We start from the raw sequence: 15710 nt of genomic DNA on the forward strand, positions 1-15710 counted from the left end.
TCCCCCTCACATAGCTAATATACCCATAAGTTTGCCCTGGCTGTGGCACGGCATTGGCATAAAACTCCCTTACTACACCTTCCACCACTTTCTTTGGTGGGATGCAGAAGAGTGCCCAGCCCCTGTTGTTGATCTCAATGTTGATCTCAAGGTGATCATTCTTTTTCCGTTGGAAGCCAACCTCTGGGATGATCTCCCTCTCACTCACCCAACCATAGAATTGGTTTTGGTTGAATGCTGAGAGGAATTTGTACTCATTGAAGTTTGAGCTTGAGGTACCGGAGGTTGGTTCTTTGGTCTTTCTTTTCTTTGAGGTTGAGGATCTTGGTGGTGCCATTGGGTGGAGAGAGAGAGTGTTTGAGGATTCTGAGATATTAATGGAGTGTTGCAAAGAAACACAAGCAAAACAAAGTTTTGCCCTAACACCAAACTTATCACTTGATTGTCCTAATCAAGTAGAAAGATAGAGAGAAATGGGATGAATAGAAGAACGAGAAAAGACAGAGAAGGGTATGTGTGAGTTTCTTTTGTGTATGGAATGGGTTTTGAAGTGGGAGGGAATGGGAAGGTGAGGGGATTTATAGGAGAGAAAATGGTGTGGTTCGAATGGTGGGAAAGGAAGGGAATTCAATGTTTTCCCACTTGGGGAGTGGCACCTAGCGTGGGAAGAGGCGCCAATCCTTATCCCACTGTGCCCTCTGCATCTGTTGAGTTCCAAAGTGTAAGTACACTATGACCTCCTTATTATCTATCAAGTGGGCCCCATTCAATCTCCTGAAAAAAAAGAAACCGAAAACCCCATCAGTGATGACAAAATAAATTGGGTTCATCATTGGGTTTTTAATGTGTTCATGGGGAAGAATCAATTCCAATCCTTTCACATTCTTTGCTTCTAATCTCCCCTGAACACATTAAAATTCTCATTCAAGCCTCCACCAATATATTAAATGCTTTCAAATTGAGTGGTATTGGGCTTGCCAAGTGATCCTCGTATGGTGGTGGCCACACCAAACTTAATCTCTGGGCTTACTCTTCAAAATTTAATTTATCCAAATGGTTGTAAGCCTAGATCAAATTGGTGAGTGGCCACAGCAAACTTAGCTTTTTAGCTAGTTCTTAGCCCAATCACTCATCATTATCAGTAAATGCTCCCATCCAGTTTCACTTCCAAAAAAAAATAAGAGACAAATTAACTCATAAAGCTATAATAACTATCAAAACTGAAATTAACTTCCTAAGTTAATATTCACAATCTACTTCTAATAAAGCAATAAATCAAAAGGATATAAAGTGTTGGGGTGCCTCCCAACTGGCGCTTCTTTATCATCACTAGCTTGACGTTCTTCCTTTTTCAGTTGAGGTGGTAGCTCACTCTCCTTTCATCCAGTGAGTCCCCTAGGTAATGCTTGAATCTATGGCCATTTGCAGTGAAGGTTCTTTGTGTTTTGTCCTCCATGAGTTCCACTTGACAATAGGGGTACACTTTGATGATGGTGAAGGGTCCAGACCATCTAGACTTAAGCTTCCCAGGGAGGAACCTAAGTCTAGAATTGCAGAATAACACCTTTTGTCCTTCAGTGAACTCCCTCCTTGCTATCTTTTGATCATGCCATCTTTTTGTGTTCCCCTTGTAGATCTTTGCATTCTCATACGCTTGGTTCCTAAATTCCTCTAGCTCATTGAGCTGCCTTAGCCTCTTTTCTCCAGCAGCTTGTTCATCAAAGTTCAGTAGTTTTAGAGCCCAGAAGGCTTTATGTTCTAGTTCAACTGGCAAGTGGCAAGCCTTGCCAAATACCAGTTGGTATGGTGACATCCCAATGGGGGTCTTGAAGGCTGTCCTGTAGTCCCATAAAGCATCGTCTAGCTTCTTAGACCAGTCCTTTCTTGAGCCTCCAACAGTTTTTTCAAGAATCCTTTTTAGCTCACTGTTAGAAATCTCTGCTTGCCCATTCGTTTGCGGATGATAAGGGGTTGCCACCTTGTGCTTGACTCCATATTTGAGAAGGAATGCTTCCAGTTGTTTATTGCAGAAATGTGTTCCTCCATCAATAATGAATGCCCTGGGAACTCCAAACCTGCTAAAAATGTTCTTTCTTAAGAAGCTCAATACGACCTTGTTGTCATTTGTGGCGGTGGCAATAGCCTCCACCCACTTTGACACATAATCTACAGCCACAAGTATATAACTATTTGAGTAGGAGGATGGGAAAGGCCCCATAAAGTCAATCCCTCATACATTGAATAGTTCTAGCTCCATTATAAATCTCTATGGCATCTCATTATTCTTGGGTAGATTGCCAGCCCTTTGGCATTCATCACGTCTTGACACCAAGTCCTTTGCATCCTTGAAAATGCTTGGCCAGTAGAATCCACATTGGAGCACCTTGGCTGCTATTCTTTCTCCACTAAAATGGCCTCTATATGCATATCCATGATATTACCAAAGCACCTCTTGTCCTTCCCCATGGGATATACACCTCCTTAAGATCCCATCAGCACACTTTTTGAACAAATATGGCTCATCCCAGATATAGTATTTGGCATCTTTGATGAGCTTTCTCCTCATGTGTTTGTTGATGTTGGTTGGGAGTTCCCCAATGGCCTTGAAATTGGCTATGTCAGCAAACCAAGGGGTCTCTTGTATCATCATCAATTGCTCATCAGGGAAGCTTTCATTAACTGCAAGATTGTGTGCTCCTTCTTCTTCTTGTAGGATCCTTGAGAGGTGGTCAACAACTTTGTTCTCTGCTCTACTTCTATCCTTAATTTCGATGTCAAACTCTTGAAGTAGCAAGACCCATCTTATTAGCCTTGGCTTGGACTCTTGTTTGGTAAGCAAGTATTTGAGTGCTACATGATCAGTGAATACAACTACTTTAGAACCAATGAGATATGATCTAAATTTATCAAAAGCAAATACAATGGCAAGTAATTCCTTCTCTGTATTGGTGTAGTTCCTTTGATTCTCATTAAGGGCCTTGCTGGCATAATAAATGACATGCACCAATTTATCCTTCTTCTGTCCTAAAATAGCACCCACAGCAAAATCTGATGCATCACACATCAACTCAAAGGGTAGATCCCAACATGGTGGTGCTATGATAGATGCAGAGGAAAGTTTGTTCTTAAGTTCCTCAAAAGCTAACATGCATTCGTTATAAAAAACAAAAGGCACATGAGAGACAAGTAGGTTGCTCAATGGTTTGGCAACCTTAGAGAAGTCTCTAATAAACCTCCTATAGAAACCAGCATGTCCCAAAAAGCTTCTAATTGCTTTGACATTGCAAGGTGGGGGTAACTTTTCAATCACCTCTACTTTTGTCCTGTCCACTTCTATGCCCTTTTTTGAGATTTTATGACCAAGGACCACCCTTCTGTAACCATGAAATGGCATTTTTCCTAGTTTAAAACAAGGTTGGTCTCTTGGCATCTCTTTAGCACCAACGCTAAGTGATGCAAGCAATCAGAATATGAGTTACCAAATATAGAGAAGTCATCCATAAACACCTCAATAAACCTTTCAATCATGTCTGAAAATATGGAGAGCATGCACCTTTAGAATGTTGCAGGTGAATTGCACAGTCCAAAGGGCATCCTCCTGTAAGCAAAGACACCATATGGACAAGTAAATGAAGTTTTCTCCTGGTCCTTTGGGTCTACAACTATTTGGTTATAACCCGAATAACCGTCAAGAAAGCAGTAATATTAATGTCCAGCCAGCCTCTCAAGCATTTGGTCCATGAATAGTAGGGAGAAGTGGTCCTTCCTGGTGGCTTCATTGAGCTTCCTATAGTCGATGCACATGCACCAACTAGTCACTGTTCTTGTTGGTATCAGCTCATTCTTATCATTTGGTACAACAGTGACTCCTCCTTTCTTTGGAACTACTTGTACCGGGCTCACCCAAGGGCTGTCTGAGATGGGGTAGGTCACCCCAGCTTGCCACAACTTCAACACTTCCTTCTGGACTACTTCATTCATAGTTGGATTCAGCCTTCTTTGTTGTTTCCTTGAGGGCTTAGCACCCTCCTCAAGTAGGATCTTGTGCATACACATTGAGGGGCTGATCCCTTTTAAGTCTGTGAGTGTCCAACCTATAGCATTCTTGTGTTGTTTCAGTACTTGGATGAGTTCCTCTTCTTACTCCTTACCCAAGCTTGAGTTGATGGTCACTGGGTAGGTGCTGTTGTCACCTAGATAGGCATATTTCAAGCTTGGACGTAGGGTTTTCAGCTCTAGTTTTGGCACCTCTTCTCCATTGTTGACTTTGTGGTTTGTCATGATTGAACTTTCCATACTTCCTTGTGGTGGATCTTCACGTGGTGCTTGTTGCTCCAATTCCATATTTCCTTCGTATTGCTCTTCTTCCAAAACTCCTTGAACAATCTATTCTATGGTGTCCACTATCATGCATTCTCCTATTGATTCCTTGAGATAACTCATTGCCTTGAAGACATTGAAGACCATCTTTTCCTCATGTAATCTCAAGACTAGTTCTTCTTTTTGTACATCAATAATGGCTCTAACAGTAGCTAAGAATGGCCTTCCTAGGATAATTGAAGTGTTTGCCTCTTCTTCCATATCCAGCACAACAAAGTCAGCTGGGAAGATAAATTCTCCCACTTTCACTAATAAATCTTCCACTATTCCATGTGGAAACTTGAATGTCCTGTCAACTAGTTGGAGTGCCATTCTTGTTAGTTTGGCTTCCTCGATTCTCATCCTTCTCATCATGTTCAAGGACATGAGATTGATGTTAGCCCCTAAGTCACATAAGGCCTTTTCAGTAGTGATATCCCCTATAATGCAGGGGATTTGGAAACTCCCTGGGTCCTTCATTTTCTGGGGGAGTTTCTTTTGTATTATGGCACTACACTCCTCAGTTAGGACTACAGTCTCCTTCTCTCCCCAATTTCTTTTTCGTGTCATGAGCTCCTTCAGGAACTTTGCATAGAGGGGCATTTGCTCCAATGCTTCAGCAAATGGTATGTTGATTTGGAGCTTTTTGAAGATTTCCAAAAATTTGGAAAACTGGCTGTCCTTCCCATCCTTCCTTAGCCTTTGTGGGTATGGTGCCTTTGGCACATAAGGCTTCAAGATTGGCTTTGGTGAAGATGGGCTAGGGGTCTCTTCTTTCTTCTTGTTTTCAGGCTTTTCTCCAGCTTCTTCTTCGTGGTTCTCCTAGTTTGGGGTGGCCTCTTCTACCACTTTTCTACTTCTAAGTATGACTCGCCTTACACTCCCCACTTGTGCTTTCAGTTTTGAAATTGCTACACCTTGGTTATTCAAATTTGACCTGTATTCTTCTTGGTTGGCATCTATCTTCTTTTTAGCTTGTGCTTGCTTTTTCAAAAGGGTGGAAATAGCCCCTGTGAGCTGTGATGAATGCTGTGCTATTGCAGCCTCTACTCTCTCAAAGTTACCCTTGATTTCACATGGTTGTGAAGTTGGGATTAGTGTGTTTTGATGGTGGTGTGTTTTCTGGTTGGAAGGATATGATGTGTGAGGTGGATTTTGGTAAGGTCTGTTGTTGTTTGACTGATAGTTGGGGTTGTGATTCTGGTATTGGTTGGCTTGGTATGGTTTGTTGTGATCTTGGTTGTGATTTTTTTGGTTTCCCCACCCAAAATTTGGGTGGTTCTTCCATCTTGGGTTATATGTCTTGGAGTTAAGGTCATATGGTGGTCGAGAGGGGTTATGCACATAGTTTGCTTGCTCACATTCAACTTCTGGTTCATTTTTTTCTTGGGGTGGTGCTTGAGCTTGGACAACTGCAACTTGATTGTTTTCCATCTTCTTGGTTAAGGCTACCAATTGTGTTGTAATTGCCTTGTTTTGTGCCAACAGGGCATCCATAGAATTGAGTTCCAGCACCCCCTTCTTTTGGCCTCTTTCAGAAGCATAGAAGTAGTCATTCTCAGCTACAGTTTCAATGACATCTATGGCTTCATCAATGGTCTTCTTCTTGTTGAGTGAACCCCCTGAAGAGTGGTCCACAGCCTTCTTCGATTCATAGGTTAATCCTTCATAGAAAATGTGGAGCTGCACCCACTCATTAAACATATCTGGTGGGCATTTTCTTGTTAGATCTTTGAACCTCTCCCATGCCTCATAGAATGTTTCACCATCTAGCTGTCTGAAGGTTTGCACCTCAGCTCTTAGCCTGTTGATCCTCTGTGGAGGGTAAAATCTTGCTAGAAATTTGTTTACAACATCCTCCCATATGGTTAGGCTCTCCTTGGGAAATGATTCTAACCACTTTGTTGCCTTATCTCTGAGTGTGAAAGGGAACAGAAGTAGTTTGTAGGTGTCAGGGTGTACACACCATTGGACTTTACAATATCGCATATCCTCAAGAATGTGTTGAGATGTTGATTTGGATCTTCTTGAGCACCTCCTCCATATGAACAGTTATTTTGGACTAGTGTGATGAGTTGAGGTTTCAACTTAAAATTGTTGGTATGGATTGTTGGCTTGAGGATGTTGTTACTACAGTTTCCTGGATTTGGGTTGATGTAGGAGCCTAAGACTCTCCTCTCTTGCCCAGCTTGATTTTCAGCACCTCCTCCAACATTGTCGTGCACTTCGTCTTCCATGGTGGTTGTTAGATCTTTTTCTACTGGTTCTTCTCCAACTATGCCCTTGCCTCTAGCCTCCCTCCTCAATCTAAGGAAGGTTCTCTCAGGTTCACTATCAAAAGAGGATGAAGTTTCTCCTCTTCTACCTGTCATACAGTCAACACACATCAAGAAAAGAGTAAGTGAAGAAATCTCCTCAGTTAAAATTAGTGGTTAGCTTGAGTGATTCAATTAATCAAACAGTTATTCCCCGAAAAGTTGAAATCCCGGTGGAGAGGACCATATGTGATTACAGGTGTGTCACCATATGGATATGTAGAGCTTCAGGATAGTGAATCTAATAAAAAAATTCATTGTTAATGGACAGAGAGTCAAACATTATCTTGAAAGCAATTTTGAGCAAGAATGCTCAAAACTGAGACTTAATTAAAGCTCAGTAATAGTCCAGCTAAAGACAATAAAGAAGCGCTTGCTGGGAGGCAACCCAGCCATTAACAAAGCTTATTTGTTAATTAAATGATAATTTTACAGGTTCATATTAATTATCTTCAAGGTAAAATAGCAATTTCATGAGTTCACAGAATTACAGAAAGATTCAGAGGATAAAATAGCAAAAAGAAGCTCACTGGTGCAAAAACGCTAGTAAAAGCTGTTTTGGGCATTAAACGCCCAAAAGAAGCATCTACTGGGCGTTTAACGCCAGTAGGGAAAGCCATTTGGGCGTTAAACGCCAGAATGGATACCATTCGGGGCGTTTAACGCCAGATTTGCAGCATCCTGGGCGTTCAGAAAAATGCCAAGTGATAAAGGATTTTCTGGCATTTAACGCCAGCCAGAAGTTACAGTTGGGCGTTAAACGCCCAGGAGAAGCAACAGATGGGCATTAAACACCCAAAACATGCAGCAGTTGGCCGTTTAACGCTAGGATTGTGGGGAGAATGTCACTTCGTTTTCACTTCAAATTTTTTCCATTTTTCATGTTTCAATTCATGATTTCTTGCATAAACATGTTACAAACTCTCATCTTTCAACTTCAATTTCGAAAAATTTTTAATCCTAAATATATTTCTTAATTTTTCTTCAATATCTTTTCAAACCTTTTTCAAAACTCAATTATCTTTTTTTTTCTTTTCAAATCTTTTTAAATTCTTTTCAAATCTTTTTAAACTCATCATATCTTCTTTTCAAAATTCAGATTTATCTTTTTCAAATATATTTCATATCTTTTCAATTTTAAATTACATCTTTTTCCTATCATACTTATCTTTTAAAAATCATATCTTCTATCCTATCTTTTTCAAAAATTTTCGAAAACCCACCCCTCTTCCCTTTAAATCCACGTTCGGCCTCCCTCCTCTCCTCTACAATTCGAACTTGGCTCTCCATCTATCCCTCTCCTTTCCTTTCTTTTGCTTGAGGACAAGAAAACCTCTAAGTTTGGTGTGTTTATCCGTGATCACTAATCCAATACCCACTAAGATCATGGCTCCTAAGGAAAAACAAACCACTCCAAGAGGCAAGAAAGATAATATTCTAAAATCACTTTGGAATCAAGGGAAGTTCTTAACAAAAGAACATTCAGACCATTACTACAAAATAATGGGTCTAAGGTTAGTGATTCCGGAAGTTAAATTCGATCTGAAAGAAGATGAATATCCGGAGATCCAAGAGCAAATTCGAAACAGGAGCTGGGAAATCCTAGCTAATCCTGAAACAAAGGTGGGAAAAAACAGGGTTCAGGAATTCTACTCTAATATGTGGCAAACAGACAGGCAGAGAATAGCTGGAACCACCTTCTATGACTATCAAACTCTGGTCAAAGGGAAGATTGTTCACCTCTACCCTGACAAAATAAGAGAGATCTTCAAGTTACCTCAATTGCAAGATGACCCAGACTCCTTTAATAGGAGAATGATGAGAACAGATAAGAGCTTGGACAAAATTCTAGAGGACATATGCCTCCTTGAAACCAAGTGGACAACCAACACAAAGGGTGTCCCAAACCAACTCAAGAGAGGAGATCTCAAACCAGTCGCCAGAGACTGGCTGGACTTCATTGGGCATTCTATACTGCCCACTAGCAACCAATCTAAAGTTACCATCAAAAGAGCAGTAATGATCCATTGCATTATGTTTGGAAAAGAAGTGGAAGTTCATCAGCTGATTTCTTGTGAACTTTACACAATTGCAAACAAGAACTCCAAAGATGCCAAATTGGCTTATCCAAGCTTAATCTCTATGCTATGTAAAGATGCTGGAGTAAAGATAGGAGTAAATGAGTATATCTCAGTTGAGCGACCAATCACTAAAAAGTGAATGGAAGGACAACAACTGCAGGATGACCCCATCAAGAGAAAAGCACATGAGTTCCTCCCGGAAATCCCTCAAATTGAATATTGGGAGCGTCTTGAAGCATCTGTTACCAAGTTGCAAGAAGCTATGGACCAACTAAAGGAAGAACAGAAAAATCAAAATAGCATGCTTTGCAAACTGCTTGGGGAACAAGAAGAGCAAAGGCGTGAACTGATGGAACTGAAGTGTCAGAAGCTAACTGAAGTGTTAGAAGCTATCTCTTGAAGGGCCATGCACTCCACAGACTAAAGGAGCATCCACCTCCCAAATAAAGGTTGTTGAGTCCTAATCTTAGCCTTAACACTGTGATAATTATTCTTATTAGGTATTTACCTTAGAAGTTATATATGAGTAGTAGTAATTAGTATCTCTATTTTGATTTTATCTCCAATTAAGCTATAATTTATCTTTCTCATCATCATCAAACATGAATAAAATAGCAGATTTCTAGAATAAGGAGGCAATATTTTTTTTGAGTTTTAATAAGGAAAATTCTAATTATTTATATGTGGTGGCAATACTTTTTGTCTTCTGAATGAATGCCTGAACAGTGCTTATTTTTTATATTAAATTTTATGAATCTTAAAATTGTTGGCTCTTGAAAGAATGATGAACAAGAGAAATGTTAATGATGATCTGAAAAATCATGAAATTGATTCTTGAAGCAAGAAACAGCAGTGAAAAAAAAAAGAGAAAAGGAGCAGCAGAAAAAGCCAATATCCATTTAAACCAAAAGGCAAGGGCAAAAAAGATCCAAGGCTTTGAGCATCAATGGAAAGGAGGGTCTAAAGGAATAAAATCATGGCCTAAGCGGCTAAATCAAGCTATCCCTAACCATGTGCTTGTGTCATGAAGGTCCAGGTGAAAAGCTTGAGACTGAGTGGTTAAAGTCGTGATCCAAAGCAAAAGAGTGTGCTTAAGAACTCTGGACACCTCTAATTGGGGACTTTAGCAAAGCTAAGTCACAATCTGAAAAGGTTCACCCAGTTATGTGTCTGTGGCATTTATGTATCCGGTGGTAATACTGGAAAACAAAGTGCTTAGGGCTACGGCCAAGACTCATAAAGTAGCTGTCTTCAAGAATCAACATACTAAACTAGGAGAATCAATAATACTATCTGAATTTTGAGTTCTTATGGATGCCAATCATTCTGAATTTCAAAGGATAAAGTGAGATGCCAAAACTGTTCGAAAGCAAAAAGCTACTAGTCCCGCTCATCTAATTATAATTTGAGCTTCACTTAAAACTCTGAGATATTATTGCTTCTTGATTTCTTTTTATCCTATTTTATTTATCTAGTTGCTTGTGGACAAGCAACGGTTTAAGTTTGGTGTTGTGATGAGCGAATATTTTATACGCTTTTTGGGGGTAATTTCATGTAGTTTTTAGTATGTTTTAGTTAGTTTTTAGTATATTTTTATTAGTTTTTAGGCAAAATTCATATTTCTGGGCTTTGCTATGATTTTTTGTGTTTTTATGTGATTTCAAATATTTTCTGGCTGAAATTGAGGGAGCTGAGCAAAAATCTTATTCAGGCTGAAAAAGGACTGCTAATGTTATTGGAAACTGACCTTCCTGCACTCGGAATGGATTTTTTGGAGCTACAGTAGTCCAATTGGCGCGCTCTCAATTGGGTTAGAAAGTAGACATCCAGGGCTTTCCAGGAATATATAATAGTTTGTACTTTGCTCGAAGATAAATGACGTAAACTGGCGTTTAACGCCAGTTCCATGTTCCATTCTGGCGTTAAACGCCAGAAACAGGTTGCAAATTGGAGTTAAACGCCCGAAACAGGTTACAACCTAACGTTTAACTCCAGAAACAACCCAGGCACGTGAAAAGCTCAAGTCTCAGCCCTAGCACACACCAAGTGGGGCCCAGAAGTAGATTTCTGCATTATCTATCTCAGTTTACTCATTTTCTGTAAACCTAGGTTACTAGTTTAGTATTTAAACAACTTTTAGAGATTTATTTTGTATCTCATGACATTTTTAGATCTAAACTTTGTACTCTTTGATGGCATGAGTCTCTAAACTCCATTGTTGGGGTGAGGAGCTCTGCTGTGTCTCGATGAATTAATGCAACTATTTCTGTTTTTCATTCAAACACGCTTGTTTCTATCTAAGATATTCATTCGCACTTCAATATGATGAATGTGATGATCCGTGACACTCATCACCATTCTCAACCTATGAACGTGTGTCTGACAACCACCTCCGTTCTATATTAGATTGAATGAGTATCTCTTAGATTCCTTAATCAGAGTCTTTGTGGTATAAGCTAGAATCCATTGGTAGCATTCTTGAGAATCCAGAAAGTCTAAACCTTGTCTGTGGTATTTCGAGTAAGATTTAGGAATTGAATGACTGTGACGAGCTTCAAACTCACAAGGGTTGGGCATAGTGACAGACGCAAAAGGATCAATGGATCCTATTCCAGCATGAGTGATAACCGATAGATGATTAGCCGTGCGGTGACAGTGCACCTGGACCATTTTCACTGAGAGGATGGATGGTAGCCATTGACAACGGTGATCTACCAACACACAGCTTGCCAAAGGAGGAACCCTGCGTGCGTGAAGAAGAAGACAGGGGGAAGCAGAGATTTAGAAGACAAAGCATCTCCAAAACTCCAACATATTCTCCATTACTACATAACAAGTATTATTTAATCCATGCTTTTTATTTACTACCAATCAAAACTGAGAATTATTATTATTCTGACTAAGAGTTACAAGATAACCAGAGCTTGCTTCAAGCCAACAATCTCTGTGGGATTCGACCCTTACTCACGTAAGGTATTGCTTGGACGACCCAGTGCACTTGCTGGTTAGTGGTACGAGTTGTGAAAAGTGTGATTTACAATTTCGTGCACTACATGCACTGGTACCTGTGCGTACGCACACTCGGCTGAAAGTTGACCTGTGCGTACGCATAGGTACTTGTGCGCACGCACATATGTAAATTCTTCCTTGTGCGCACGCACGTAAGGTTGTGGGCACGCACACTTTGGTGTGTGTGCTTTTCCTTATTTTCTTCATGTTTTCTCCCTTGTACATGCTTTCTTCCACTTTTGGCTATCCATTCTTGCCTCTAAGGCTTGAAATCACTCAACAAACATGTCATGGCATCAAATGGAATAAAAGTGGAATTTAATTACTTAATTTAATCACAAAAACACATGTTTTCACATTTGGGTTCTATTTAGGGATCAAACACAAAAGTATGCTATTTTGGTGCTTAAGTGTAGGTTTATGTGATGAAATCCATTCAAATCAAGTCAAAATATCTCATCAAATATGGACTCATCAGGGAACACCACCAATTTAAATAAAAAAAATTTTGTGTTGAACTTGCTTGAAGGAATTAATTTTTGAACATTTTTTTGAGCTAAGAACACACAAGCATGAGAAATTTGAGCCCAATTGTGTGGTTACATCATATAACCACTTATTTCCATTCTTGTGTGCATTATTCTCTTTCTATGATTGCAATCTTTCATTTGTTTGATTCTTTATGTCCATTATTTCGTGTATGAATAAATTTATATGATTGATGCTATCATTTTATTTAGCTCACTTACCCAAATAGCCTACCTTTCATCAATCGTTGCTAGCCAATTTTGAGCCTATTCAATCCCTTTTGTACTTAATTTTAGCACATCACTACCCCTTAGTGAAAAATATTAAATGTCCCTTAATTTGGATCTTTGATTAGCTTAGGCTAGTGAAGGTGTGTATCATTTGGGTATGGGAAACTTGGGAACATTGGTTGAGATAAAAGTATATTTTGTATTTTTGTTGAAAATCATGGGATTGGGTACATATTCATGCACTGAATGTTTCAACCATATGCATTGATACTCTTGTATATATTTATCTTGAAAAAAATAGAAAAAAAAAGAAAAAAGAAAAATAAAAAGAATGTAAAAAAATAGAAAAATAAAAGAAAGAAAAATATATAGAAAAAGGAACCAAAAAAAGGGGACAAAAATGCCCCAAAGTAAAATAATAATAACAATGCATATGGAATGTGAATTAAAGAGAATGCATGAGTATATGAAAAAAAAGTGGGAATCATGGGTAGCTAGGTATCGTATTAGAATTTTATAGGTTGTTATATGTGTTTGATGAGAGCTTAGGTTAATCAAAGATTCAAATTTCAATTTCACTTGACCATATGCATCCTTACCTTTACCCTAGCCCCATTACAACCTATGAATAAGTCCTCATGATAAATGTATGCATGCATTGGATAATTGTTGATTTTTAGATGAAAGACAAATCTTGAAAACCATGATTAGAGGAGAATTGAGTTAATCAACCCTATACACTTGAGCGACTAGAGTGGATACACTTCCGCTGAGGGTTCGATGCTCAATTCCTTGTTCCCTGCTTTTACGAGCTTTCTTTTTGCAAGTTTGTATATACCTCATTTTTTATATTTGAATTGGTGGAGTTTATAAAACATCATATGACCTTAGGCCTACTTGTTCATATATTTTCTTGAAGATTGATTTACTTCTAACCAAGTAGGTAGAAGAATCTTGCATTTAGTTGCATGCATGTAGATAGGTTCATATAGTTTATTTGCATTGAATAAATGTTCATACCCCATTTCTAGTCTTTCTTCGTTTAGCATGAGGACATACTTAGTTTAAGTGTGGGGAGGTTTGATAAACCCCAATTTTGTGGTTTGTCTTGTATTGAATTCAGGGAATTTTATCAATTTTTCTCACATTTATTCAATGAAATATCATGGTTTTGTGAATGTCTCCTAATTTATCCTTAAAAGAAAAAGCATGCTTTTTAGCCCCAAAAATTAATAAATTTAACTCACTTTAATTCCATTTAATGCTTTGATGTGTTTGTTAGTGATTTCAGGATTAGAAGGCAAAAATTGGGATGAAAAAATGAAGAAAAAGCATGCAAAAATGGAGAATTCATGAAGAAGTGAGGATTTGCTGAACTCAAGGCCACGCGCACGTGTCACCCACACGTATGCATGAGGAGGAGATTCGCCAGCGACGCCTACGCGTCACCCACGCGCACGCATGAAAGAGAAAGTTGCAAGCGACGCGTATACAAGGCCCATGCGTACGCGTGACAAGCAGCACGTGACCAAGTTAAGGGCAACATGCTGGGGGCGATTTCTGAGCTCTATAACCATTTGAATCCACCTGACTGAGATTTACGAGATGACCATAGCTTGCTTCAAGCCGACAATCTCCGTGGGATCGACCCTTACTCACGTAAGGTTTATTACTTGGACGACCCAGTGCACTTGCTGGTTAGTTGTGCGAAGTTGTGAAAAAGAGTTGAGATTACAATTGTGCGTACCAAGTTGTTGGTGCCACTGTGTATCATAATTTCGTGCACCAAGTTTTTGGCGCTGTTGCCGGGGATTGTTCGAGTTTGGACAACTGACGGTTCATCTTGTTGCTCAGATTAGGTAATTTTCTTTTCAAAAAGTTTTCAAAAATCTTTCAAAAAATTTTTTTATTTGTTTTCGTTTTTCCAAAAAGATATTTTCTAAAAAAAATCCAAAAAAATTAATAAAATCATAAAAAAACCAAAAATATTTCGTGTTTCTTGTTTGAGTATAGAGTCAAGTTTTAAATTTGGTGTCAATTGCATTTTTTTTAATTTTCTAAAAAAATTTTCGAAAAATTCACGCATATGTTCTTCATGATCTTCAAGTTGTTCTTGACAAGTCTTCTTATTTGATCTTTACATTTTATTGTTTTGTGTCTTTTCTTGTTTTTCATATGTATTCTTGAATCCTTAGTGTCTAAACATGAAAACTTTCTAAGTTTGTTGTCTTGCATGTTTTTCTTTTCTTGAAAATTTTTCAAAAATAAGTCTTGATGTTCATCTTGATCTTTAAAGTGTTCTTGGTGTTCATCTTGACATTCATAGTGTTCTTGCATGCATCATTTGTTTTAATCCAAAATTTTTATGTTTCGAGTCATTTAGTTGTTTTTCTCTTTCCTCACCCTTTTTCAAAATTCCTTTTAATTAACTAATTGTTTCAAATTTTAATTTTTATTTTATTCCTTTCTTAATTTTTGAATTTTAACTAATAATTAAAATAAAAACAAAAATATTTTTCTTCTCTTTCAGTTAATATTCGAATTTTCTCCTCTCTCTCATCTCTTTCTATTTATTTATTAACACTTTTCTTCATCTTAAAATTCGAACCCTTTCTTCCTCTCTGTGTTCGAATTTTTCTCTTCTCCTTCTTCTATTCTTTTCTTCTTCTACACACATAAAGGAATCTCTATACTGTGACATAGAGAATTTCTCTTTCTTTTCTTTTCTCTTCTTTTTCATATGAGTAGGAGCAAGGACAAGGACATTCTTGTTGAAGCAGATCCTGAACCTGAAAGGACTCTGAAGAAGAAGCTAAGAGAAGCTAAAGCACAACAATCCAGAGAAAACCTTACAAAGAATCTCGAAAAAGAAGGAGACATGGCCGAACCCAACAACAATGCAAGGAAGATACTTGGTGACTTTACTGCACCAAATTCCAACTTCCATGGAAGAAGCATTTCAATCCCTGCCATTGGAGCAAACAATTTTGAGCTAAAGCCTCAATTAGTTTCTCCGATGCAACAGAATTGTAAGTTTCATGGACTTCCATCAGAAGATCCTTTTCAGTTCTTAACTGAATTCTTGCAGATCTGTGACACTGTTAAGACCAATGGGGTTGATCCCGAGGTCTACAGGCTTATGTTTTTTTCCTTTTGCTGTAAGAGACAGAGCTAGAATATGGTTGGAC

General features: G+C 38.5%; 1 non-coding gene across 1 annotated transcript; it reads left to right on the forward strand.

The window, feature by feature from the left end:
• Positions 1-6057: 6057 nt before the first annotated feature.
• LOC112714011 (small nucleolar RNA R71) lies at positions 6058-6165 on the forward strand. Its single transcript, XR_003158968.1, has one exon. It is a non-coding gene; the product is annotated as a small nucleolar RNA R71 (small nucleolar RNA).
• The last annotated feature ends 9545 nt before the right edge of the window (positions 6166-15710 follow it).

The sequence above is a fragment of the Arachis hypogaea genome, chromosome 9, assembly GCF_003086295.3.
Source record: "Arachis hypogaea cultivar Tifrunner chromosome 9, arahy.Tifrunner.gnm2.J5K5, whole genome shotgun sequence".
NCBI classification, from domain to species: Eukaryota; Viridiplantae; Streptophyta; class Magnoliopsida; order Fabales; family Fabaceae; genus Arachis; species Arachis hypogaea.